Source organism: Marmota monax, unplaced genomic scaffold (assembly GCF_021218885.2).
Source record: "Marmota monax isolate L192 unplaced genomic scaffold, Marmota_monax_Labrador192_F-V1.1 WCK01_AAM20220418_F8-fsc00005, whole genome shotgun sequence".
NCBI lineage: Eukaryota > Metazoa > Chordata > Mammalia > Rodentia > Sciuridae > Marmota > Marmota monax.
This window is the reverse complement of record NW_026692254.1, coordinates 27,602,212-27,627,868: the sequence shown is the minus strand read 5'-3', so window position 1 is coordinate 27,627,868 and position 25,657 is coordinate 27,602,212. Positions and strand designations below refer to the sequence as shown.

The window sequence follows — 25,657 nt, the reverse complement described above, 5'->3', positions numbered from 1 at the left end:
GGGAGCTCTGTGGTGGTGAACAAGGCTGGGGTAAGAGAAGAGGCCAGAGAAGCAGTGGGTACATTGCCTGGAGACCTCCTGCGCCAGTATTTTGGATATTATATTGAGGATAGGAAGACAATGGAAGGTTTTAAGAAAAGAATGGTGATATGATTTGTTTTTTGAGATGAGCACCCTGGCTACTAGGTGGAAAATTGAACATAGAGACACAAAGAGATTCTACAGATCATCTGGGAAGTTGTCTTCCAAACTCACGCATCAGAGAGTGTCCAAGGCAATTCACTGTATGCAGAAAGAAAATAGTAAGACTTTTATTTCTTTCCTTTTTTATTTTTTATTTTTTTGTTTGATGGCTCACTCATTCATTGGATATCTTTTTTTGTGCCAAATTGTATTTTTCTTGAACCCGATTAAGTGAATTTGGGGATTAATTGATTGGGTTTTAGCTAAAATAACTTTCAAAAAATGAACAAGTGGCCTTATAATATTTTTGGTATGTTATGTCCTTAAACATTAGTAACTTCATTTTGGTTCAGGGACTCAGAACTGAAACTTATAAACTGCCAAGAACAAGAAACTTAAGATACCCTATTCCCATTGCAAACCCCCAAAGTCCCTAAATACAAAAACCTGCTGTTACCCAGCCACCTGCACCCAAGACCATTTCCAGCTTGCTCTTATTCCTTGTTAAATGCATTCTGCTGTCGTATATACCTTATTAAAATAAACAAATAAAGATTTTTAAAAAGAGAGATAAAATCTGTATTCAAGTGACTCTGCCTGCTATGCCTGGCAGAAGGGCAGCCTAGCTGATGCTCTCTGTTAATAAACCTTTGCTTGAACTCAAGAGATGTGTCTCACATGGATATTTACACCATCTACCCTAACAATAATAATACAATCACAAGGAAACCACATGAAAATCATAGGTTTCCTTCCTAGTATGAGATCTTTGTCAGTCACATTTTTTTTTTCTTTTTTTCAAGTTTTTGTTGTCAGCCACATTTTGAGATTTTAAAAGACAGACTGTTTGTGGGGCCTGGTGGTCCACACCTGTAATCCCAGGGACTCTGGAGGCTGAGGCAGGAGGATCACAAGCTCAGGGCCAGCCTCAGCAACTTAGTGAGACCCTGTCTCAAAATAAAAAATAAAAATGGCTGGGGATACAGCTCAGTGGTAGAGCACCCCTGGGTTCAATCCCCAGTATATGTATGTATGTATGTATAAACAAAAATTATATATACTTTTTTTCTCACAATTTCAATTGTTTCAGTCTATGATCCACAGACTCCATTGCTCTGGGCCTGAGGTAAGGAGAACATCATGGCAGAGGGAAGCTACTCAGTTCACCGCAGCCAGGAGACAGAGAGAGAGAGAGAGAGAGAGAGAGACTTTAGGGGACATTGTAGTTCCAAACCATAATGCCACTGGTCCATACTGTTTATGATGATGGCTTTGGACAGGGTGCAAAGGATGGAGCCATGATTGTATTTTGGGTATATTTTGAATGTAGAGCTGACAGAACTTGCAAACAGATTGCAGTGTATAATGGTAACTTGTTGGAAGCAGCGAATGAATTACAGATCTGTTTGAACCATCTCAAGGCCAAGGCGATGCCCTTCTGAAAATGCTCGGTGGTATCTGGCTGATTTGAGACAGCTCAGTCGCTGGTAACGCTCTCCTCAAGGAGAGTCCTGTGTCTCACAGAATTTATTGGTTCAAATAGCCTTAGATTCAAACGCAAGCTGCTCCAGGGTGGAAGAGATGTGGATATGGTCAATAGCCTTGAGACGCCAGCTGCCCAGAGGAGGAAGAAATACCCCACACAAGCTGATGAGCCCAATTGGACTGTTTTCCTTACAACCTCACTTTTGTTTATCTTGAAGAAGCTTTCTCACAATAAATCCTTTGGATGTCTAACCTATACAATAAATGTGCAGAGCCCAGGTCTTTGTTCAGTAAGATCCCATCAGGACTGGCCCCACCCAGTCCCACTTTCACTATTTTCATTTCATGTCTTTTGTCTTTATTTCTTATTCTCCCTATATTTTCTAATCTGTTCATTGCCTGTGTTCGCAGAACTGTTTTGTGCTGAGCCAGTTGCACAAGTCACTTAGGGCCTGAAAGGTGAAGAAAAGATAAAGAAGACTCATTGAAGAGGCAGTGGAAGGCAGAATATCAAAGGTTCTAGTTAACCAAGGTTAGATTTGAAATGTCTATTGGACTCCCAAGCCAAAATGTAAGGTGTGCAGTTAGATATATGATTCTGCAGCTCTGGGGAAACATTGAGACAGAGAGGTAATTTGAAAATGATCAGTAACTAGCTGTCATTTAAAGCCATGGGACTGGATGAGCTTACCAAGGTGCTTTAGCATTGAGAGGTTAGAAAGAGGAGAGGACAGCTGAGTGTCCACTTCAATAGAAGGACACTGTGATCTGAATGTTCATGTCCCCCTGAAATTCATGTTGTAGCCTAATCACCAATATGATGGTATTAGGAGGTAGGGCCTTTTGAGAGATTATTAGATAATGAGGGCTCCAATTAGTACCTTTATAAAATAGGACCAAGGGGGCTTATTTGCCCTATTCACTGGGTGAGGCCATAGTGAGACAGGCCATCTGTGACCAGAAAGTGGGTCCTTACTAGACATTAAGTCTTCTAGGGACTTGACCTTGGACTTCTAGCCTCTAGAAATGTGTGACATAAATTTCTGTTGTTTATAAATTATCTGGTTCATGTTATTTTGTTATAGCAACACAAATGGACTAAGAGAGGAAAACTAGGAGAGTTTCATTAATGGAAATCCAGTGGAAAATGGTTTTAAGAATGAGAGAGTTGTCAGATTTTTTTTTTTCAAAAGGATGCACAGCATGGGGGCTAGGGTTGTGGCTCAGAGGTAGACTGCTTGCCTCACATGTGCAAGACCCTGGTTCAATCCTCAGCACCACATAAAAATAAATAAATGAAATAAAGGTATTGTGTCCAAGTACAACTAAAAAGATAAATATTAAAAAAAAAAAGATAGACAGCAGGGGAGCTGGGGTTGTAGCTCAGTGGTAGAGTGCTCACCTAGCATGTGTGAGGCACCGGGTTTGATCCTCAGCACCACATATAAATAAATAAAATAAAGGTATTGTGTCTAGCTACATCTAGAAATAAATATTTTAAAAAAAAGATGCCGGGCTGGGGATGTGGCTCAAGCGGTAGCGCGCTCGCCTGGCATGCGTGCGGCCCGGGTTCGATCCTCAGCACCACATACAAACAAAGATGTTGTGTCCGCCGAAAGCTAAAAAATAAATATTAAAAAAAAAAGATGCCAAGGAGTATGAATAGGATATACTTGACCATGGATTGATGGTGCTTTGACTGGGTGGTGCGTATGTGAAGATTCATTGTCTACTTCTGCATATGTTCAGAATTCTCTATAATAAGAAGGAGATGGCAGAAGAGGGGACTACTTTATAGAATTTTAAAAGTGTTTTCTCTAGGTGTTACATTATTATTATGTACACATCTTATAGAAAGATTTTTTAAGTCCTTTTATTCTCCCCCACTTATAATATAAATATCCTCTATTTTCTTTACAAATATTGATAACCACATTAGATAATGTTACTATTTTTGCTTCAACCACCAAACATAATTTAGAAAATGCAAGAAGGAAAGCTTATTAAATTTACCCATAGTTTTACTTTTTCCATTGTTTTTTTTCTTTCCTGATGTTCAAAGATTCCAAGATTCCTCATTCTATCCTTTCCAATTCCTCCCCCCCCATACTAGGGATTTAACCCAGGGCACTTTATCACTGAGCCACATCCCCAGCCCTTTTCATTTTTTAAATTTTGAGTCAGAGTCTCACTGAGTTGCTTAGGGCCTTGCTAAGTTGCTGAGGATGGCCTCAATCCTGTGATCCTCCTACCTCAATCTCCTAAGTTTCTGGGACCACGGGCACATGCCACTGCACCTGGCTTATCATTTCCTTTTTTAAAAAATCATTTTTTCTGATTCTAAAACTTCTTTCAGCTACTTTTTTAGAGTCCATCCACTGGCAGTAATTTCTCTACCTCGTAATGTCTTAATTTTTTTCTTTATTCTTGAAGGATATTTTCACTGGATGTAGAATTCTGGGTTGACGGTCCTTTTCTTTTAGCCCTTAAAAATATTGTTTTTTTTTTTTCTTTTTAAGGAGAGAGAGAGAGAGAGAGAGAGAGAGAGAATTTTTTAATATTTATTTTTTAGTTCTCAGCAGACACAATATCTTTGTTTGTATGTGGTGCTGAGGATCGAACCCGGGCCGCTCGCATGCCAGGCGAGCGCGCTACCGCTTGAGCCACATCCCCAGCCCCAGCACTTAAAAATATTGTGCCACATTTACCTGGCCCCATGTGTCCTTCAATGACACCATGAGTGAAGGAGCCTCCTAACCATTGAGAGGTGGGGGAAATCCCAGCTTCCCCCTCTGCCTTCTGACACCATCCAACAGGAAGAGGAAGGTGCCTCATTATCACTGGGTGGTGGTGGAAGTCCTTGCTCTCTATGTGACCTCCTCTGCTACTACCTGGGAAGCTAGGCTGAACCTGGGTGTTTATTGTCTAAAAGGTCTCTGTGTTGCTAAGCTGCCCTTTTCCTAGTTCCTTATCTAGAGAGAGTAGATTTGTCTTGGGGCTTTTGTGGTCTGTGTCCACCAATGTATTAGGTTTCCAGCTTCTCCAAAATCCAATCAGAATATATAAATGCAAAAAAGAATCCAGGAAATTTCTTGGGTCCCAAGATCCCTGGGCAATCTCTTCTCTCAACCCTTGAGAATATTCTTATATTTGTGATATGTATATGTGTGTGAATGATATATATCTTATATTTGATATATGATATGGCTTATATATTTGTGATATACATATACATACAATATGCAAGGGTTTTAGCTTTGCTTAGTGGGAGGAGTAGGCATAAATGTACCTACTTCATTTTGTCTGGAACTAGAAGTTGGGTGCCCTTATTTTTTACTATAACCATTTTATCATGTTGTCTGCTTTTTATTTGTCCTTGTGTATTTAGTGCCTAGCAAAATATGAACTTGATAAATTATTTTTAAATCGAATTAAAAGTGTTACCAAGCATTTCTTTTCCAGAAGTTAGCAATGCATGCAGATAATGCAAGTTACCACCAGAGGGCAGCAACCCTTCCATAGTAGCTCTGAAGCCTGCACCCCTCTCCAGAATCCAACCTTTTACCAAAATTGCTTGTTCATAGTTTGTGTGAGAAAAGCAGGATCCTCCCAGGGAAAAGAGGGATCTTGAGTAAGTGACAGGCTGCACCTGGAATGTGTGGGTCCCATTCTTTTGGAGAAGAATGCTTCTTCCTCTCCCCAATAAAGGGAAGAGATCCCACATATTCCCAGCGTCTAGTGGGGCAGTCACAATGTTGGGCACTCCTCACAGTAATTCCACAAGGTAGTCATTCCTTCCTTTTACAGATGAGGAAGTTGAAGCTCAGAGAACCTCTCAAAGAGGAGGAGTGGGTGGCTGGTATTCCATGGGCAAGGAGGCCCAGGCAGTGGACATGGCCAGGGAAGCTATGCCTCTCCCCTTGCTGTTCCACATCCGGAAAGCCTCGGAACCCTGAGAGTGTTCCCCACTTTTCTTTAACAGGGAGATAATCCACTCTGCTTTTCAGAGCTGTGGGATCTAGGGCCAAGACCAGCTATATAACTTGCAGGGTACAAAGTGAAAATTCAGGGCCCCTTGCTTACAAACTAAGAATTTCACAATGGCAACATCAGAGCATTCAATCAAACACAAAAACCTAGGCATGAGATTTGTGTGTGTGTGTTGGGTGGGTGGGTGGGGAGTGTTTATTTTATTTTTTCTATTTTCTTTTTTTGGTACTGGGGATTGAACCCAGAGGTACTTCATCACTGAGCTATATTCCTAACCCTATTTATTTTTTATTTTTGAGACAAAGTCTCACTGAATTTCTAAGAGCCTTGCTAAGTTTCTGAGTTTGGCCAGGAACATGAAATCCTCCTGCTTCAGCCTTCTGAGTCACTGGAATTACAGGTGTGCACCACCACGCCTGGTTGCATATATGTTTTTATTTCTATAATAAGGAGGTTGGATAGACAATAGTTCTTAAACCTGGTTACACATTAGAAACTCCTGGGACTTTAAAAATAAATGTCAGCCCCACCCCTAAAGATTCTAATTGAACTGGATTAAGATGAAGTCTGGGCACATGAATACATTCACCCTCATTCTGAGACCCTGGTATCTACATGTAACAAGGATGAAAATGTCCTTCTCCTCCTCTAAAAAAAGCAACAGAATTGTCTGGGTGATCTAGCTCCAGTTGGACAGGGAGTCTTAAGGTCTCATATCTAAGAAGTTTAACAGGCAAAGACACAAAGAATGTATGTTCTTGTGGGTCTAGATTGGGGATGGGTCTTCTGGGGGATACTGTGTCTCTGCAGCCATTTGCCCAACTGTCCATTCATTCTGCTGAGAGCTCCACACTCCATTGCTGATGGTCTCTGGGGGATGCCATCCATTTGTGGTAGTATTTCTAGGCATGAAGGGAACAACAATGGCTTTCTCACTCCTTCTGGAAACTTCTAGTTTGCCTGAGCAATGTGTGTAGAACTGTTAAAGAAAAGAAAGTAAAAATGGAAATAATGTTTATTGAGCACTTTCTGAGGGTCTGGCATTACACTTAGGAGCAGTATTGAATCCTCCAGAAATCCTTCTAGTTAAGTATTTTTCTTAAGCCCCATTTTTACAGCTCAGAACAGTTGGGTAATATCATACAGTTGCTGAATATCATACAGCTGATTGAGTGGTCCCTCCTTTACCCCAGTAATATTCCCTGGTAAAACTCTGTCTAAGGGACACTGTGATCCCAGACCTCTGTGGCACTGGCCCTCCCTTTTCTGGCCAGGAGAGCGTGGCTGAAGGTAGTGGGGCATGACCCAGGCCTGCCTTATCTTGGCTGCTCAAATCCCAGAAACCCCTCACATCAGGCCCTGTGGAAATGGTCTGGAACACTGCATCCTTTCACAGATGTAGGAACTCAAGGACAAAGGAAAATGCCTGGGGAGGCAGCCCAGGTACCTCACAGGAGCCCATCAGGAGATGTAGCCAGAGCAGATGGGAGCTATGGGGCCTCTGAGAAGAGCTGAAAATCCCTATGAATTCAGACTCATTCTCTGAAGCCAGTCATGCTGCAAAGAAGCTGGGTCTACCAGCCACAACTGAAGTGGTCCTTACCCTGATGTCCATCAGCCAGTCATTTGAACAGGGGATAGCCTTGTTTTGGGGGAAGAGGCTCAAATTCCCCTCACTATATTTGGGATATGGGGGAGCTGATAGAAGCTCAAGGAAAGAGTGAGGTCCTGGGTGAAGGAGTGGGAAAGAAAGAAGACTCCAGGCAGCTTGGGGGTGGGGGAGTGCAGAATCATAGTTTTCCTAAAGGAGCTATAGCCAGAGTAGAGGCTGGAGTGAATGTGGAGGCCCAGGTGCCGGAGCTGAGGTCCCAGTCCCTAGGAATCTACATCACCCCCTTCACCAGTGTGGGCCTGCAGCTTTACAACCTAGAGCTGGCCAGAGCCAGTGAGTCCCACACCAGCTAATAGGAGCCACGAAGAACAACTTCTAGTGTATTGTGAATCCCAGGGCTGCCAAGTGGTTTGGAAGCAGAGGGCTTCAAAAGCTTTCTTCAAAAGCACAGAGTCATACTCAGGCATGGGGACTCAGTCTATAATCCCAGGACCCTGCCTTACCCACCTCAGCAACTTAGCAAGACCCTATGTGAAAAAATAAAAAGGGCTGGGGATGTAGCTCAATGGTGAACTGCCCCTGGGTTTGATCCCCAGTACCCTTAGTCCCCTTTCACCCTGCCTCACCCACCTAGTCAGCCTCTGTGCCCCTCTGTGATCACACTTTCATCAGTCAAGAATCTTACTCAGACTTTCTACAATTAGGAAAACACCCAACTTCTAAACATCTGCAATGGCTTTACCAAATGGGACTTTGTGATTGTCACATACCAAGCAGTTTGAAGGAAATTGTTCCAGAAGAAGAGCAGCATTTCCATGATGTCCTGGATGTTTCAGGCTCTTGTCTTTCTACTCTGGGGGGGGGGGGATTTGACTTAACCCCCTGCATGGTCACAAAGTGACTGCCCCACCTCCAGCCTCATGTCTGTATCTGCCTTTTCCATAAGGCAGAAATAAGGAAGGAGGAAATTGTGGCCACTGTGTTAGGAAAGCAAAGCCTATCCCAGAAATTTTTAGTACATATTGGCTTAGCCCACATATGGCAGAACTGTGTCACATGGCCGCCCTAGCTGCACAGGAGTCTGAGAAAGTATTCAACTGGGTACACTGTTACCATAAAAGACAATTGGGCAGAGCAATGTGAAGAAGAAGAGATGAGAATGACCGCCCAGAGTGACCAAAACCATATGGTGCTGCATCCCTGTGTCCAGGCCTGCGTTCTTCCACCATGGCCACCAAGTCCAAGGGAAAGCTGAAGGGGATGCTAAAGGAGATAGAGCCACGGTGAAGGAGGAACCGCAGAGAAGATTCACCAGGCTGTCTGCTAAACCTGCTCCTCCAAACCAGAGCCCACGCCTGAAAAGGACCCCTGCAAAGAAGGGAGAGAAGGTACCCAAAGGGGAAAGCTGAGTTGGTAAGGACGGGAATAGCCCTGCCGAAAGTGGAGAGGCCAGGACAGACCAGGCACAGAAGTGGAAGGTGCTGGAGATGCCAAGGGCGCTGTGTGTTTCCAGTGACTATAAAGATTGAAATAGTATTATTATCAAGCTTTATAAAAATGAGCAGAATTTTGTTTTACTTAAAAAAAAAGACAATAAATGTTATTAGCACACAGAACACTTCACTGTTGTTTTGGGGAAAGTAGCGTATCACCAGCAGAATGTCTCCAAAGCTAGACTGCTGTGGGGAAGCGCCTTTCCCTCCTGGTTTTGAGGGACTTCCTCTGGGCTCCCAGGAGGAGGGATTCCCTCAGGTTGGCACACACAGCTACCTTGGCACATATGCTTTGTGGTGTGGCAAAACTCAAACTCATCCTCTTCCTCTCTGCTGTCAGCTTAGACTTAACTCCCCTAAACCCAGAGACCTGTTGGGACCTGACTCCTGACAAATTGGTTTTACTAATGTGTTGGGCAATCTGGACTTTCCAGTGACATCATTGAGACAGTGTCCCTCAAAAGAGCAGCAGATCCTTTTCTAGATTGTGGATCTTCAGACTGATAATTCTGCCATTCTCATTTCCTGAAAATCAGGGTCAGCTCATGAAAATTTATTAAACAACAAGCTAAACATGAAATGTCAACTGTCACTCTTAAATCCCTATTCAAAGCATCAGATGAAGACTTCATTGGGTTTTATAGCGGCTTTCTGATTTTGGTAGCTCATCCAAGAAGGGAATTTGAAAGTTTCTGTATATTGTTAATGATTGTTTGTTCTGTGTCCTACCTGGAATACCATGAATTTTTATGAAAAGTATCTTTAATAAATATGGACACAGGGGGCTGGGATTGTGGCTCAGTGGCAGAGCACTTGCCTAGAGTGTGTGAGGCACTGTGTTCGATGTTCAGCACCACATATAAATATATAAAGAATAAAGGTACATCAACAACTAAAAAATATTTTTTAAAAAAAGATGAACACAGTTTGGCTTTGGAAAAAGAAAAAACTGGGCTTCTATTAGTAAAGAAGAAGGGGGACTAGATATTGGGTAGGCAACTAGTCATGTTCCCCACTGTAAATATAAAATTACATTATAATATTGCACTTTATCAAATCAAACCCTCCACTAGAGTTTTTGATGTATCACCTAAGAGGCATGCCCTTCTCCAGCACCTGACACGTTCTTGAGAGTTAGCACATTCTCTTCTGTCTTTCTGTCTCACTGCATGATACCATCTACCACAGGCCCTTGCCAGAGCTGGCACCATGCTGTTTGGACATTTAGTCTCCCAAACTCACAACTGTGAGCAAAATAGACCTCTTTAAACAACAACAACAACACAGAATTAACACATCCTAGTTAATTCATAATTGCCACCCCTTGATCACCCACCAGTTGCTTCCTGGATCATCTGGCCAGGAGTTCTCTGTCATTTCCAGCAGGCTAACTCTCTTGCATTCAGAAAGTAAGCATTTCAGAATGTGTTCCAACTATTTAATTGCTTCATAACAAACGGCCCCAACATTCAGTGACCTCTAGCAAAACCAAGCATAACTTTGCTGACCAATCTTTCCTTTGGGCAGGGCTCAATGAGGACAGTTTGTCTTTTTCTTGTGGCACCAGCTTGACTGGGGCTAAAGGATCCAATGGTCATCCACTGAATTTTTATTTCTGTCATTTTTTTATGCATAAAAATTGATTTAATTCTTTTTTCAAATCTACTTGGTCTCCCTTTATAGTAATCTTTAAAGTGATGGAAATATTAAATAACAGCTGTTGTGCATCTTTTCCCAGCTCCATGTTCAGTGACATCACTTTGGGAGTTTGCAGTCAGCCATGGTGGGAGAATTTACAACATGGAAATTATCAAATGTTGTGAATCAGGGTTTGGTTTATTGCTTTATTGATTGTCTAGACTTAAAGAGAGCTATGAAAAAATATTAATAATTTAAATTAAATTTTAAATTGTGTTGTATCTGTAGCCATGATATTGTGACTGGTACAAAAAAAAAATCAAGAAAATATTCCTTCAGTGTCTGAAAATTATTATCTGACCCAGCAAGAAAGTAGCTTATGTTGTTGAGTAATGAATGAAGTTTCAACAAGTCTTCATTGTTTCATTTCATCTTCCTCTTTCACATAAAAGTGTCAACCAACATTCATGTTATAACTATGTGAATTGCAGCCAGGGGCTGGCTGCAGATACAAGAAATGGCAAAAATCAACAAAAGTATTTTGTGAGAATCCATTGTCTATGTGGAATTCATAATAAAGAGTGATGCGTATTTTATTATTACTTGTAAGTGATATGCTACATTTCCTTTGTATCAGTAAGATTTGTATATGTATAGGCACACATTTCCCCCCACATCACTGTATGAACCCTAAGACAGCCATCAAAGTACATCCTGAAGGTCTGAAAACTTCAGGGTACCATAAGTTTTTAGTTCTACGGGTTATTTACTTTTGTGTTTGCTCAGTGAGACATTTTAAAAGATATTTTGTTGAATATTTTATTCAGCACTTACTTTTTTTTTACTAGAAGGACCATTCAAACTCATGTTTTCCATTGACTCCCAGCTACAAGGAGCTTGACTAAACTCTTGTCCAGGGATTAGTTTATATCCTGTTCAACAAAAAGGATGCAGACTCAGCCATGTCAGTAGGAGCCGTGAACTAGTACTTGACTGTGATGCCACTTTCTGTCTTCTCATTAAACATGTTTGGATTGATGGTGAGGTTTGGGCGTCTCCATTATTTTGTTTTGTTTGCATTTTGTGAATGTTTCAAGTGGCTTTGGTTTGGGTGGTTGTCCCATAGTCCCGATTAGTTTGGGCAGAATAGCATGCCACACAAAGGGAGCCATTCATTGTAATCATCCTGGGCTGCCAGGAAGCTTCTGGGTCCCTGTCTCTGCTCTGGCTGTTAAATATAAAAGTATGTTTTTGTAGTAAGAACCACAGACTGGGTTCCTTAAGCAACAGAAATCTTTTCCTCACAATTCTGGAGGCTGGAACCCAAGATCAAGATGGTGGCCAATTCAGTTCCTTGATGAAGACTCTTCCTAACTTGCAGATGGCCACCATTTCACTGTGGGCTCCTGTACTGGAGAGAACTGGCAAGTTCTTTAATGTCTCCTTTTATAAGTACACTAATTCTACAGGACCAGGGCTTCATTCTTATGACTCTATTTAACCTTAATGACTTCCTCATTCCAAATACAGCCATGGTGCAGACTACAGCCTCAATGTATGAATTTAAGGGACATACTATTCAGTCCATAGCAGGTACTGTGGTTTAGCCCACAGACTCCCATTTCCCAGCCTTCTATTCTCACCATTAGCTCTCTTGCTCCATTTCTGGTTGGTTAGGAGAATTGTGTGAGAAACTTTTACCTTGTTGTTCACAGTCAGGGATTCATTCTGGGCTTGCTGACCTCTTCCTTGGTTCCTGGTTCCTAACCTCAAGCCAAGTAAGGCTGCATATCAAATCCAGCCCCAAGGATTGGCCCCACCATCCATAATGCTCTACAGGCAGGATCTTCCCTAGAGACAGGAAGTCCTGTTTCAGATTTTCACTTAAGACCCATTCCGTCTCTGGGAGTCCCAAAAAACTGGGTGGGACCCAGTGACATTCCAGGAAGTCTGGCTTGCACACACTGCAGGTAAAGAGACCTTGCCTAACATGTGTGAGGCACTGGGTTCAATCCTCAGCACCACATAAAAATAGATAAACAAAATAAAGGCATTGAGTCCATCTACAACTAAAAAAATTTTTTCTTTTGTTAAAAACCTATGTGATTTACCACCTTAGGAAATCAAATGTTACTCAGATATTTGAACCATCCTTTGCAACATCTCTGATTCCCTTTCCTTTGCTATCATCCTGAATTTGGAGGATATTTTTCCCATTCATTCTTTAACAAAAAGAAAAAAAAATACATCCCTTAAATACGTCTAAAATTTTGCATTTTCAACTCTCTCACAATGACCTACCCAAAATCATGTTTACAATTTTGCATTTGATGTTATTTGGTGACAAGTTACTTAAATTATAATTGTGATATTTAGTCATCATCATTCATTTACATTTTTGAAGAATGAAAAAAAATCTAACATAGAAATTGATTTTAAATGTTATTGAATGTTTCCAAATACAGCTAATATAGTTGAAATATCAGTTATGTTTTATAGACAAATTAACAAAACAGTAATTTTGACTTTGCTGTTTTCCTTTCATAGTTTGGGGCCTTAAGCTTTCTACATGTTCCTATGGGGATGGAAACCTCCTAAGGCCTAATTCTGTGTCCAGAGTCCCTAAGGGGGATAACAGAACCCTAAGGTAGAACAAGAGCATTAAGAAAATCAGCAGCTATGGGGCTGGGGATGTGGCTCAAGAGGTAACGCGCTCGCCTAGCATGTGAAGGGCGCTGGGTTTGATCCTCAGCACCACATAAAAATAAAATAAAGATGTTGCATCCACCGAAAACTAAAAAAATAAAGAAATTTAAAAAAAAAAGAAAAAGAAAAAGAAAATCATCAGCTACACTAAAGGTAACAGTTTGGAGCATTCATTGGACCAGGCCTCTGACATGAGCAGTTCACATCTGTTAACTCACCCCTACCAAGTAGTTGCTACTGCCATTCCAAGTTCCAGAGGGCCGGGTAGAAAGGGCAGAGCTATGGTTGAACCCAGCCATTTTCTGAGCACCAAATGTACATGTAAGGTTCCAAGTATTTTCTCAGACTTCTCACAAAAACCAGGTATGATTATTATCCCTGTTTTATAGGAAGAGAAACTGGTCCAGAGAGGCTCAGCAGCTTGCTCCAGATCTCATAGTGGAAAGGGACAGATTCTGTGTGAGTCCCAACATTGCCTGTGCTTCTCGGGGCTCCATACTTGCCACTTTGCAGCAGGCTGAGTCCTCCCCTTCCTGCCCTTCTCTGCTCTCTCCTCTGTAACCTTGGTGGTTATATGTGGCAGGGGTGGGGGTGGGGGACTGACCGGGTGGGGGAGGAAAAAGGGGGGCACCAGTTACTTATTTCTGTTAGCCCAAAACACCTGCACTAGGGAAAGGGGTATCTGCAGGTCCCTGCCCAAGGCTGGCCACGTCCCCTCCCTACCCCCCTTCCTCTCACTCTTCCCCTGCTGCCCAGGGTAGGTGGGAGCCCGCAGGCACAGGCCACTTTTTAGATGCGATAGTCTCAGCTGGCTGCCTTTCCTCCCACAGGTCTCACCTTATCTTGGGCCATCAGAATCTCTCCTTCCATCAGGTGCCCAGCTCAAGGTCACCTCCAGCAGGTTCCAGTCTTGCTTACTGCACAGGGCCCTTCTGCTTACCTGGAAATTGGAAGGGAAAGGATTTGTTGTTGTTGTTGTTGCTCTCACTCGGAGTCCCCCACTTTCCACACAGAAAACAAATCCAGAGTGAAGGTGGGAGGTAAAAGGACAATAGGTTTTAGACAGAAGACCAGGGTTTTGTCCTCAGGCTCTGGGCTTCACTCCTATAACCTTGGATTAGTCACTTTCTCTTTCTGGGCCTCTGTTTCCTCACCTGGAAAGGGCGTGTAAGGCCCAGAGGCTTTCTAAGATCCTTCTAGTAAGTGTGTAACTAAATCTGTTCCCTGCACCAGAGTGTTAGGTTTGTGACAGGTGTATATGTACTTTTTATTTATTGTGATTTTTCTTTAACTAGAACCGTTTATATTCTAATAAAATTTGTATATATGTATATAGTTTTTGCTTTAATTAGAAATATTGGCAAGCCCATCCCTGCCATCTCAGGAAGAAGCCCACTAACTGCTCAGCCAAGAGGGAAAAAGAAGACCAAGAAGTACCCAGTTTCTAGGTGAGAGAAGATGGGAGAAGGGGGTGGGAATTTCAGGTTTTCCATTTGGGAAGAGCACATCAAAAATGGGCTGTGTGAGTCCACTCCAGACCAATTAAGTCAGAAGTTCTGGGAGTGGAACTGTGAGTTTTAGAAACTTCTCAGATGAGTCTGAGTGCCCTGAGAGTGGAGAACTACCATTGGAGAGTGTCAGTTCTCATCCTTCCATGGCCTCTATGTCCCTTAAAAGGCTGGGTATCTGGCCTTGCCTGTGGACCTTCCCACTCAGTAAGTCTGGGATGGAGCCTGTATCAGTTTCCTATGGATGCTTTAACAAACCACCATGAACTCTGTGGCTTAAAAGTGTGAATCTATTGTTTTACAGTTTGGGGGGAGTGACTTTCAAAATGAGTCTCACCGGGTGAATGTTAAGGTTAGTGTAGGAAGAAGTTCCTTCTGGAGGCTCCACGAGAGAACCTATTTTCTTGCCCACCATTTTCAGTGCAAGTCCAATTGTCAATCTGACTGGATTAGCTTGGATCACATGCTCACCTCTACCCCTACACTGTGGATTGGAAGCACTGACCAGCCCAGGGTGGATGACATATCCTATCCCTGACCTACTCTAGTGAATGAGCAACTCACGAGGAGGTAGAGCAGAAACTCATGGGCTTTAAAAATCAGACATAACCAGGTTATTGATTCATTCATGAATTCAAAACATTAAGTATAAGGTACCAAACAAAACCGACCTAGTCCCTGCCATGTGAGTCATTTAAACCAGTGTATCAGTTATTTATTGCTGTGTAACAAATCACTTAAAACTCAATGTCTTACAACAACGACATTTCATATGCTCACGATGGGTTCACTAGACTTGGTGGGCATTTCTTTTGGGCTCATTCATGTGCCTGCCCTCACCATGTGGTGCAACTAGGGCTGGATGAACTAAAGTGGCCTCACTCCCAGGTCTGGCAGTTGACAGGGGCTGTTAACTGGGCCAGGTACCTCCAGCAGGTTAGCTTGGGCTTCTTCATTTGGCTTCAGTGTTCCCAGAGGGCAAACCTAATGCATGTGTGATTTTCAACCTTATGATTGTGACATCTTGCTAATGTGCTATTGGCTCAAGTAAATCACTTGGCCAGAATCAGAGTCATTATGGGAAAAGGCTTTACAGGTTGTAGTTATGGAAGACATGATCAATTAGGGACATACGGTAATAATTGTTGGGACTCTCCAGCATCTACCTGCCCTGGCCCACAGTAGCACTCTACCTCTTCCTCCAAGAATCTCCCTCAGTGCAGGAGGACTCCTAACTTCCCACTAGGAAAGCAAGAGGACCCCATGGCTCCTGGATTCAGAGGTGCTATTGGGGAGGAGAAAGGAAATGGCGCAGCTGGCCCAGGCCTCTGTGTGTGTTTCTCACATCCTGGATGTTTCTACTATGATCAGGCTTCTAAGCCAAGAGAGACCATCCCCCACTGCCCTGCGGCCCACAGGTGGGCTCCACACTCACAGCCCTGTACTAAGGATGGCTCTGGTTCAGTGTGAGTCACCAGCAAGGAAGACCTAAAACTGGAGTTCTGCTGGGCTTGGCAATGCCCTTGCCCTTGGATAGGTGGGCACAGTCTAAATGGGGCTTCTGTTTATGCATATACAATTCTGGGTGGGGGCAGAGGCTAGTTATGGAACAGCTAGTTCTGGGGCACCCTGATGACCTGGGAAGGTCAGACCCTCAGGGCTACTCTTTCCTCTGGCCCTTTACCTGATGTGGAGTGTGATTACGAGTTCTCAGGTCTCTTTGACCATAAGGCTACAAAGAGGCTTTTCTGGTGAGCAAGTGGGTGACATCTAACTGTCATGCTAGGGTGACTATGTCCTATTTGCCCAGGATAGTTCTGTTTATACCTGCTGGCCTTGTGTAATTATTAATAATGCCCCTTTTCGTTATGGTTTGGATGATACCTGTGAAAGGTCACCCTGGTGAAAGCCCATGTTAATCCCAGAGCCCAGGAAGGTGACTGACCAGGAGCCAGCAACAGGAGCTCTGGTCTTGCACTGTTGCCGATAGTTTGGGGGATTTGGGCATGTCCCTTTTTCTCTCTGGTGGCAGTTGCCTTGTGACTGAATTGAGGGTTGTATCATACAGCTCCTCCTAGCTGGGGAGTAAATGAATGTGAGATGTTCCCTCCACCCCAGGGGGATTCTGCCCCATTCACAGGTTGGTGAGGATATTGCTCCTTCTCTAACCTTTGGTCTCAGAGTCCTCAGGGGACCCAGCCATGTCCTGCTAGTTTTCCCCTCTTCCATTCTCTGCCTCAGCTAGCCTGAGTCTGACTCTCTGAGTCTCTGCCACAGAGCTCTAGGCTAGCAGGGACTACCTGTTCACCATCCCCTCCCCCATGCTTTGCTCCAATCAGACCTTTCTTTAACCTGCACCTCCTAGTTGTGTGAACTTTGGGAGAAATACTTAATCACCTGTGATTGTTTCCCCATCTGTCATGAGGGATAATGGTGTCATACAGGGACTCACCAAGGTATTATTACACTGACTTCTCCATCTTAATATTAACCATCTGGAGGGCCCAGACCAGACCTCATAGGGTTGTTTGAGGAACAAAGAAAGTGATTTGCAAGCACAAAGGCACTAGAAGTTTCCTCTCTGTAGCACTTTGTCACTGAAAGCTTCTGTGAAAACAATCCTCAATTTTACCTCACAGATCACACGTTCCCACCTGCCATTTGACTAATACATGGGATGAAACAATGTGGACACTTTAATCCCTTTAAAATTATCACATAGTTTCTTCAGTCTTTACCCTAGCAAGACCGTGTTGTGAAGTTCACCTTCCCTGACTTGCAACCTGTTGGCTTTGTTTTGGGATGTTTTGCTCCACTAGAGAGAACATCAGCTCTGCAATCTGTCACACAACTAACTGAAGCCTTGTCCCCTTTGAACCCCAACATCTTCTTTTTGATAAGGAAATAGTTGTCCCCAACTCTCAGAATCATGAGGGCTTATACAAGGTGGATATGAAAAGGATTTGTCCTGTGGTAGGACTCAGTAAATATAGGTTTCCTTGCATTTTATCCTGTTATCTTTCTGATTGCTGAGAATATACAATTTTCTGGGGGGTAAGATAAGAAAGTTTCTATTTTCTAGTTTCTATTGCTGCATAACAAATGACCCCCAAACTTAGCAGCTTAAAGCAATCACACTTTTGCTCAGGATTTTGTGGTAGAAATATTGAAAGGCTCCCCTGAGCAGTTTTTGCTGGAGGTCTCGATGCAGCTACAGTCAGATATTGGATGGGGTTGTCATCGTGTGAAGGTCCAAATGGGCTGTGTGCAAAATGACTCACACAGCTGGCAGCTGAGGCTGGCTGTCAGCTGGAGATCCATCTGGGACTGTCAACCAGACTGCCTACACATGCCCTTCCAGCAGGACAGTCTCAAGGTAGCTGGATTTCTTATAGAGGCTGATTTCCCCTCCCCAAAGCAAGCATCTCAAGGGGACCAGGTAAAGCTACGTGCTTTTTTTTTTTTTTCCTTCTTCTTCTTTATAATGACCTAGTCTCAGAACTATCACATACCAGCCTGGCACAGTGGCACATGCCTGAAATCCCAGGCCAAGGCTGGAGGATCACAAGTTCAAGGCCAGCCTGGGCAACTGAGTGAGACTCTGTCTCAAAAAAATAAAAGAGCTGGGTATGTGGTTCACATAGCACATACTATCACTTCTGCCCAGATTCAGTAGGAGAGGACATGGATGGTGCCTTTTTTTTTTTTTTTTTTTAGTTGTTGATGGACCTTTTATTTTTATTTATTTATTTGTTTGTTTGTTTACATGTGGTGCTGAGGATTGAACCCAGTGCCTCACACGTGCTAGACAAGTGCTCCACCACTGAGCTACAATCCCAGCCCAAGGACCTTGCCTCTTTTTGGAAGGAATGCCCAGGTTATATTATTGACCAGCACACGAGATGGAGACACTATTAAGGCCTTTTGGGGAATGTAATCTGTCATATCTCCCAATTTCTTTTTGTAAATTGGAGCTTTAAGCAGTCAGGATTCTTACTCATGAGCAAAGCCATCTTTTGTGGAAGGCCTTTACAGTTCACAGAATAGATATTCGACTAAAAGCCAGGAATGGAAAATGGACCAGAACCAAGGAGCTCTGAGGATTGGTTGGCAACTACTCACACAAAGGACAAAGTTGTCTCGTCCAAATGCCACAGGGGCACCACTGCTCAGAAACATATCACCTCCAAGTGCCCAGTTTCCTTGCAGTGTTCCTTAAAGAGCGGCATCTACCAAGAGGGAGATGATTGGTTGAATTCTAGGCTGCCTCCTGATTGGACCAGTGTGGACAGGAGGAGGAGCCATCTGGACCTTCAGAGAATACACATGGGAGGTTCTCCAAAGGACTAGTAGGGTAGTGGTGGCCAGCAGGGAGAGGTGAATGCTGGATATTCCCAAATCACAAATGCCTACCAGGGAGTCAGCAGACTCAGACACCCCACCTGAAGCAATCAGTACCCCCAGTCAAGGGAGGTAGGGACTGAGAGCTGAGGAAGCTCAGAGGAAGCAGAATGTTGTCTAAAGTATTAAAGGACTTAGATTTAACTTGCTCCAAATGGTGGTAGGTTAGGCTTTGGGCTCAATACTAGGAGGAACTAATCTTTTTTAAAAAAATGATTTTAAGGGGCTGGGAATGTGGCTCAAGCGGTAGCGCACTCGCTTGGCATGCGTGCGGGCCCGGGTTTGATCCTCAGCGCCACATACAAACAAAGATGTTGTGTCCGCCGAAAAACTAAAAATAAATAAATAAATATTTAAAAAATAAAAAAAAAAAATAAAAAATGATTTTAAAAATATTTTTTGTTGTCGATGGACCTTTATTTTATTTATTTATCTGCAATGCTGAGAATGGAACCCAGTGCCTCACTCATGCTAGGCAAGGGCTCTACCACTGAGCTACAACACCAGCCCTTATTTAAAAAAAAAAAACAAACAAAAAAAAACATTAATTATATTTTTAACATTCGAATAAGCCATAGTGTGTGTGTGTGTGTGTGTGTGTGTGAGAGAGAGAGAGAGAGAGAGAGAGAGAGAGAGAGAGGGAGATTTGTTTAAAGGAACGCAGTGAAAGTCCCCCCCTTCTATTACCACCTACTCCTCACTTCATTCCCCACCTCTTCTGATTTAATAGTGTGGGCTTGGGGCTGTAGCTCAGTGGTAGAGTGTTTGCCTAGCATGCATGAGGCACTGGGTTTGATCCTCAGCACTCCATAAGAAAATAAGGTCAAGGCATTCTGTCCATCTACAACTACAAAAAAAAATTTTTTTTTTTAAAAAAGATTTTAATAGTGCTTTGTGTGTGTGTTCCTATTTATTTTTTCCTTTTGCGTTTTCATTTTTAATTGTAATGAGGAAATTTTTTTACTTTATTTTTAAAATTTTAAAATATACACAATAAAAATTTACCATTTTTAATTATTTTTCAAGTGTACAGTAAAGTAGCATTAATCATATATATGCACATTATTGTGCAAGCATCAACACCATCCTTCTCTAGAACTTCTTTTTTTCCTTTTGCCATACTGGGGTTGAACCCAGCGGGGCTCTACCACTAAGCCACATTCCCAGCTCCCCACTTTTTATTTTTACCAAGCATGTTTCCACTTTATTCAACACTTAATCAGAACAATACTTTTGGCATCTATATAGTGCATATATTTAAAAAGTGCAAAATATTGACCATAACCATATGGTTATGAAACGGATTGGACCTAACTAAATAAACACTTTTGCTCATGGAAAGAAGCCGCAGCTTTTTTGGAAAGCTTTCTGGACCTTAACTGCTGGTCAGCATCTTCCAGGTACCCTTTTCTGAATTGGTTCAGAATGCTTGGCACAAAAAGTCCAACGGCCATTTCCACTGAAGTGCAGGGGGGTGCGGGGGCGGGGGGGGGTGTCAGAGTGAGCCAGGCGGCTGCGAGATGCAGGCAGAGCAGGACTACAAGGCGGAGGAGCGAAGGTCAGACCACCTGGAGGGAAGGCCTGGTTAGAACAGGCAGGCGAACCAGACACCACGAGAGGGGCAAGGCCAGGAACAGCTGAAGCAGACTATCAGTCCTTTTAAATTTATTTTGAGACAGGGTCTGGCTAAGTTTCCCAGGTGGCCTTAAATTTTCGATCCTCCTGCCTCAACCTCCCAAAGAACTGGAATTAATAGGTGTGGCCACAGGACAGACCTATTTTACCTTGTTAAACAGAGTCTCTGCACAAAGAACTGTAAGGGCATTTCCTTCACCACCAGCCCCTGGGATCCACTGTTCTATCTTTTGTTTCCGTGAATTTGATTATTTCAGGACCTCATATAATGGAATCTTACATTATTTATCCTTTTGTGACAGGCTTACTTCACTGAGCATAATATCTTCAGGGTTTTACCACTGTTCTATCATACATCAGAATTTTCTTCATTTTTAAAGAATAATATTCCATTGTATGTATATACCACATTTTGTTTTTCCATTCACTTATTTATCCAAATGTCACTGGACATTTGGATTGCTTTCACTCTTTGGCTGTTGTGATTATACAATATAATGTTGACCTCAAAAATCCTCCATTGATAAAGTCCATCACCTAACATGCTGTTTTTATTTCATTTATTCTAGTTGTTTCAATAGGTTGGTTTTTCAGGCTTTGTTTTGTTTTGTTTTTTGGTAAGAGGAATCAAAAACAAAGCATTCTACCTCTGAGCAACATCCCCAGCCCTTTTTATTTTTATTTTGAGACAGGGCTTTGCTAAATTGCTGAGACTGGACTTGAACTTGTGATCCTCTTGCCTCATTCTCCCTGGAAGCTGGAATTACTGGTCAACCATTGCCTGGCCTCAATAGTGCTTTTTTTGGTAGCTTTTTGTTTTGACCCAGGAGCCTATCAAGGATCAATCAAAGTATTTTATGGACTTGTCACATCTCTTTAACCTAGAATAGTTCCTTTTTTTTTTGGTTTTGTTTTCCATGAATTATTTTTTAAGGCCATATGGTTATGGTCAACATTTATTTTTTAAGAATCTAGGCTAAGTGTTTTGCAGAATGTCCCTCAATTTGAGTTTGCCTCTGCTTGATTAAATTCAGGGAATGCAATTTTGGCAGGAAGAGCCCAGAGAAGATGCATTGTCTTTCCCAGAGTAGCCAGTAGGGAGCATGTCACGCACAGTTCCCCACTATTGGTGTTCTTATTCTTGATCCCACAGTTGTTGTGGAAGAGAGTCTCAGAGGTGCCTATATCCTCTCCCCTCTCTCCACAGGTCACCCACACTGGAGACCCCCCATTAGTGTGGGAGGCAGCACTGTGGCTTCTCATGGCTGAAGGAATGGGGGCATGACAGAGGTTCTTCCTAATCCCATCCCCTGCCCTATTCTGAGGAGGGTGTGGGTTGCTCTCCTGGGCCCACCTTTGCAGACTTTCAGAGAGCACTAGAGAGAAATATCATTATCCACCACATAGAAACAACCCCCAAGTACATCTGTGACACATTTCAATTTGCAAAGGATTTTCCCATTCATTTCTAATCACACAAAACAAGAACTACTGCTTTGTCCAGTACCTAAGCCAGGCTCTGGGTTAAAAAGACCACATGTACCAAAGTCCTCTGGATACTTTTGCCACCCTTATTGTATGAATGGGGAAAGAGAAACCCAAAGAGGCTCAGCAGCTTGTCTGGAAGTGACAGGGCTGAGACTCACACCCTGGTGTCTTTGAATCTCTGGCTCAAGGTGCTAAGCACCATGGCGTGTGGTTTCCAGGAGGTATGCAGGGCAGACATGAGGTTCCCACTTGCAGACAGGAAATCCAGAGAAGCTGTGTGTTCTGACCAATCTTGGAACTGTGACCAGCCCCAAGAACTTCCGACTCCTGGCCTAGTGTTCTTGTCACAATCTCAGGTTGCTTGTGGGTCTAAGGGTAAAGATGCCAAAAGTGTTCCTGGTGACCTGCCAAGAGGGAAGGGAAGAAGGAATGGTGGCAGCAGTGACCACTCCTGCACTGCTCCCCAACACACCACTCCTCGGGCAGGGGGAACCCCACCTTGAAAAAAGACAATGGGAACATTCTTTGGACCCTAACTACTTCCTCCCTCTTGCCTGCCAATGTGGTTGCCACATCTGGCCTCTCCCTGGCTTTGGGAAGAATCACCCTGTCCTGGTGGCCAGTCATCCCTGATCATCAAGACACCCATATTTTAGGAGGAAGTTGCTAGTGCCTCAGGTGAACCTCTGCCCAGCCTGCTAGACTTAAGCTATAGATTTCTTGAACCCTGGTCTCAGAAAATAATCCCAGAATTCCAACATGTGGGCAGCCAATGGAAGTTCTAGGCCAAGTGTGGGGATAGGGGATGTGGCCCTGCCAGGATTGCCTGGTGTATGAGACAAGAAAAGCCAGATGGGAGAGGGAGAAAGGTCTACCTATAATCCATCTGCAACTCCTAGATCAAACTTTACCTCTTCTGTGAAGCCCACCTGATCACCCAGGACCCAGCAGGCTCCCCAGGTTATTCAGAAAAACACTGGATCTGTTTTAACCACCTTATATTCCTTCTCTTCTATAATATACACAGGTAGTGGGAAGCATCTTTGGGCAATTTAGGCCCAATATCCTGAGGCAGGGCAGCATGACACCCCTGCTTCCCTATCTGTAAGGCAGCCAGCCTGGTGAGCAGACCTTCCACTTTCCCATCCCAGCCTAGGTCTCAGGGACCATGCCACCTACAGCCTCTCTTAAACCATTACTGCCCTGTGCCGCCATGGAACCTCGAGGCCCACAGACCTACAGGCAATAGCCTTCCCCGCTCTACCTCTAGTCTCCTTACCCTCCTCTTACTTCAATTGCCATGTTCTTAGATGTCTGTTCCCAGTAGTGACTGCACATGCCTAAAATCAAACCACCTTCTAGCTCTGGTCAGAAGGGACAACAGCATGGTAAGGTGGAAAGATGACAGCCTTTGAAATCAGATAGCCCAAGGTTTGAATCTCAAGTAAGTTCCTTAGCCAATCTAAGAACTCAGCTTTTTTTTTTTATATATATATATGTAGGTTGTAGCTACAGTACGCATCTTGTAAATGTTGAGAATTTAAAATCATATTGAAAGAGTCTAAAAATATATTGAAAGAATCTGTCCACAGTAGGTGCTTAATAATGGTCTCTATTGCTGGTAATGCCCTTGTGATATCTGGCTGTCTAAAGCAGTATGTTTCTCTGCCAAGAGAGTGGGACAACCTGTTACTCCATGCTGACTCAGTGGAGCCACACTCAAGTTCCAAGTACCATGACTGGGTGCTCAGGTGTTAAATGTGGCATTAGAATCTTTTACAAATTTGGTGTTCTAACTGTCAAGGATGTTTTTTTCCCTTAAGCCCAGCATTGGCCAAGATGCATGGGAAAGGCCACTTTCCCCTGACTTGTGGAGTACATGCTTTGTTTGGTAGAATCAATCTTGAGGGGAAATCTACCCATATGTACCAAAACAATCCTGTCTCTAGGAATTAATGAAAACACATGCTGACTTATGCACCTGGATGCTCATGACAGCATTATTTATAATATCAAATGAACAAAAACTAGGGAATCGGCTGAATAAAGCATAGTATTCTCCTGCAATTAAAAATGATGTTGTATGGGCTGAGGTTGTAGCTCAGTGGTAGAGTGCTTGCCTAGCATGTATGAGGCTCTGGGTTTGATTCTCAGCACCACATATATATAAATAAAATAAAGATCCATTGAGAAAAAAAAAAAATATATATATATATAAAACTATGTTGTAGAAAAACAGTATGGGAAGATATTTACAAAATATTAGGTGACTAAACCAGGGCATGACAGCGTAATCCCAGGCATACTGTTGGGAGGCTGAAGCAGGAGGATTTCAAATTGGAGGCCAGCCTGAGCAACTGGGTGAGATCCTATCTCAAAATAAAAAGGGCTGGGATGTAACTCAGTTGTAGGGTACCCTTGTGTTCAATCCCTAGTACCACAAAAAGAAAACACAATTAATGAATAACACAGGCTGTAAATTGGTATTATAAAATGAAGCACTACTCTCCCACTTCTCCCCAACCCTTCTCTAATAAGTTCTAGAAAAACTTAATGAATACAGATCAAAATATCAGTGTTGCTTCTGGATAGTGGGATTACAGGTTTTTTTTTTTTTTTTTTTTTTTTTAACTTTCTTCTTTGTGTACTTTTTTCTGTATTTGCCAAAATCTCTACAAGAAAAGTTAGGAGATCAAAATTTATTTTGACAAAATACAGGTGAGGCATAGATTTAACTTAAGTTTATGGTTAATTCATGTGAAGATCCTACATATTGGCCAATCATAATTCCTGATCATAGATCAATGAACTTGTGAAAAACTCCTAAACCTTTTTATATTTTTTTATTAGCACCTTTTAAAAATTTTTGGAATCATTTAAGATTTACAGAAAAGTTGCATGGACGATACAGATTTCTAGTACATACTTTACCCACTGCCCTATCGTTAACATCTTACATAACCGTGGTACATTAGTCCCAACTAAGAAAGGAACGCAGGTGCATGATTGTGAAATAAACTCCCAACTTTATCTGGATTTTACATCTTTCCATTAACATCCCTTTTTCTATTCCACGTGCCAATCTAGAGTGCCACATAACATGGAGTTGTCCTGTCTCCCAAGGTTTCTCTGGCCTGACACTTTTTCAGATTTTCCTCATATTTCATTCAAGTATCCTCTATGGATTTTGTAATTTTGGAAAGAAAGGAGCAAGAGGAGGGTTCATGTGTGGGAATTCCTTCATTCTGATCTCCGTGGGAGACCAAAGACACCTCCCCCTTCTTTCTCTGTTCCTTGGGACAAAAGGGAAAAGAGAAGGTATCAGTAGGATCCACAGAAGTTGGGTCGCCCTGATCCCTGCCCGCTGCCCCTTCTGCCCCAGCCCACCGCAGGGAGCCTCGGGGCGCCTGGCCTGGGGCTGGGCCCCGTGGGTCCGCTCGCCGGTTGGGCTGCGCGCGGGTGGCTCCGGGTCAGCTGTTCCGCGCCCCCAGCAGCCGCCCCGCCCCTCCGAGCCCTAT

At 43.0% G+C, this 25,657-nt stretch overlaps 1 pseudogene; it reads left to right on the top strand.

The window, feature by feature from the left end:
* The first annotated feature begins 3,314 nt into the window (after positions 1-3,314).
* LOC124089409 (non-histone chromosomal protein HMG-17-like) lies at positions 3,315-8,786 on the top strand (annotated as a pseudogene).
* The last annotated feature ends 16,871 nt before the right edge of the window (positions 8,787-25,657 follow it).